General features: G+C 47.8%; 1 long non-coding RNA gene across 1 annotated transcript in view; it reads left to right on the forward strand.

Moving 5' to 3' along the window:
- Nucleotides 1-344: 344 nt before the first annotated feature.
- The window catches only part of LOC108449767, a 6,977-nt gene continuing 4,423 nt past the window's right edge, over nt 345-2,898 (forward strand). The window contains exons 1-2 of the long non-coding RNA XR_001866053.1: nt 345-357; nt 2,348-2,350. This is a non-coding gene — a long non-coding RNA (uncharacterized LOC108449767). The remainder of the gene's footprint in view (nt 358-2,347; nt 2,351-2,898) is intronic.

Here is a 2,898-nt window from a genome sequence, read left to right on the forward strand (position 1 = left end):
GCACCGGGCCGTGTGGGAGTGCAGAGCTCTGCTCAGGACTGGGGCTGAACACTGGATTTTGGTGGTTTGTAAATCCAGGCTGTGGCTCCTCAGGAGGGGATCAGGGAATCTGAAGCCTTGTGGAATTTAATAATCCAAGGGAATTGTCTAAAAACTCCTTCTTGGCCCAAATATCGGGGAGTTATCACAGAAATCTCTGTGATGGTGCTGAGAGGGCCCTGTTGCCTTCCTTGCAGGTGCCTAAAATTCAGCTAAAACCCCCTTTCAGCAGGGTTTGGGAAACTCCAGGTGTTGGAACCCATTCCTGTGTCCAACAGGGAATCATCCTGGTGTATCCCATCCCAAATCCTGAGTGTGGTGGGAGCCCTTCAGCTTTTCCCTTTCATCAGAGGGATTAATGCTGGAGCTGGAGTGGGAGAACGAACAGATTTTCCCGATTTAAAACGAAGACCCACTAAAAAACCCCAAAGTAGAAAATTCTCTGTGCCTTCCCCACTTCCTCTCCACGAGGTTGTTCCGCATCCCCATCCCTGAGGACCCAGACCTTGGAAAATCCTGTGATTTTGGAACCTTTTAGTGGCTGCTCTTCCTTCAGAAGACCCCAAACTGAGTCTGATCCGGTCAGAACTCACAGTTTGAGCTCATCCATCCTTCAGGCTCCAAAATGAAGGAAGAGATTTTAGGAATTACAGCAGTGCTTTGGTTTGCGGTAGGAGGGCGCTGAATCCGTCATTTGTTGGCCGTTGGATCTTTCTGTGGGATGCCTTGGAGTTCCCAATCCTTGGGGAGGGAATCCAAAGGGTGGCTCCTCTGCCACCATCCAACCTGTATTCCCAAAGAATTCCATGGCAACGAGAGGTTTCCTGTCTTAAGTAGGGAATTCTAAAGGGAAATCTGGTTGCTGCCTTCAACCACCTAAATCCCAGCTGAAAGCAGCAGAATTCCCTTTAGAAATGGAGTATTCCCTTTAAAAATGGAGATTTCCCTTTAAAAATGGAGAATTCCCTTTAGAACTGGAAAATTCCCTTTAAAAATGGAAAATTCCCTTTAGAAATGGAAAATTCCCTTTAAAAATGGCAAATTTCAGCTGAAAGCAGCAAAATTCCATTGAAAAATGGAGGATTCCCTTTAGAAATGGAAAATTCCCTTTAGAAATGGAGAATTCCCTTTAGAAATGGCAAATTCCCTTTAAAAATGGCAAATTTCAGCTGAAAGCAGCAGAATTCCCTTTAAAAATAGAGAATCCCCTTTAAAAATGGAGAATTCCCTTTAAAATTGGAAAATTTCAGCTGAAAGCAGCGAAATCCCCTCTAAAAATGGAGAAATCCCTTTAAAAATTGAGAATTCCCTTTTAAAATGGAGAATTCCCTTTTAAAATGGCAAATTTCAGCTGAAAGCAGCAAAATTCCTTCTAAAAATGGAGAATTCCCTTTAAAAATGGAGAATTCCCTTTAAAAATTCCAACATGGAAAGCTCCAAAATGCTTTTCTTTCCCTCAGCCCATGGAAATGCTCCAGCTGGATTTAAATTCCTTCCATCCATAGAATCATGGAATGGGTTGGGTCGGAAGGGACCTTTAGGATCATGAAATTCCAACCTCCCTCTCTCCTAGGCTTCCCCTAAGGAACGCTTATTCTGGATATTGTAACTTCTTCCTGCTTTTGGGTCCTCCGGCTCCAATCTCCGGACTGGAAAAGGAAACCGGGATTTGCTGATAATGTTTGGAAAGAACTGCGGATCCATCCCCTCTCCTAGAATCCCTTTTCCCCCTCCTTTTCCCTCCTTCTCCCACCAAATTCCCGTCCCTCTCCACTCCACGGCCTCCAATTTGCTGACGGTGCCTGATTTGTTTTTGCTTTGCTGTCTGAATTTCACCTCTGGCTGCCAAGCACAAACTGCACGAAGAAATAAATCCCAGATTTTGCCTTTCTCCCAGCGGGAAGCTCCATAAAGATTCCCTCATTAGCAACCTCGGAGCTGCCAGAGATGCTCTGGAACGGCTCCTTCCCCCTCAGAGCTTTAGGGAAAGCTGAATCAGGGGCTCAAATAATTCACACCAATGAAAATACCTTTTTTTCCTGATAAAAAATCCTCAGCATGAAGAGATTCCGGGTGTGCCAATCCCTGATAATCGCTCCCAGGGCTGCAATTCCTGGGCATTGAAATGCAAAGCACCGCAAGGATCAGCGGATTCATCAAACAACACCGGCACTACTTCAGGAATTTGTTGGTTTTGTTGGTTTTGTTGGTTTTGTTGGTTACACAAGGAAAGGACAAATCGGCCTCAAACTGCTCCCATGGTGGGATTTGGTTGGAAATTTGGGCTTGGAACAGCCCGGGATAGCAGAAGGTGTCCCTGCCCATGGCAGGGGGTGGCACTGGACGAGCTTTGGGGTCCCTTCGCACCCATTCCAGGATTTGTTTTGTTCCCATCAGGTTTAATGAAGTCACTCCGCAGTCTCCAGACCGGTGAAACTGAGTGGAATAACAGCAGGGGGTGGAATTTTGGAATTCTGTGGAAGCTGGAAAAGGAAGCTCCGTGACAGTGTCAATCCATTCTGCTCCCCTCAGGTGAGGCCCCACCTGCAGAGCTGCCCCAGCCCTGGATCCAGCACGGGAAGGAGCTGGAGCTGCCGGAGAGAGCCCAGAGGAGGCTCCAGGGGGATCCGAGGGATGGAGCAGCTCTGCTGGGAGGAAAGGCTGGGAGAGCTGGGAATGTTCAGCCTGGAGAGGAGAAGCTCTGGGGTGACCTCAGTGTGGCCTTCCAGGACCTGAAGGAGCTGCAGGAAACCTGGAGAGAGACTTTGGACAAGGGCTGGAGGGACAGGGGCCAGGGAATGGCTTCCCAGTGCCAGAGGGCAGGGCTGGATGGGAGATTGGGAATTGGGAATTGTTCCC

This window comes from Corvus brachyrhynchos, unplaced genomic scaffold, assembly GCF_000691975.1.
Source record: "Corvus brachyrhynchos isolate BGI_N302 unplaced genomic scaffold, ASM69197v1 scaffold18, whole genome shotgun sequence".
Lineage (NCBI taxonomy): Eukaryota > Metazoa > Chordata > Aves > Passeriformes > Corvidae > Corvus > Corvus brachyrhynchos.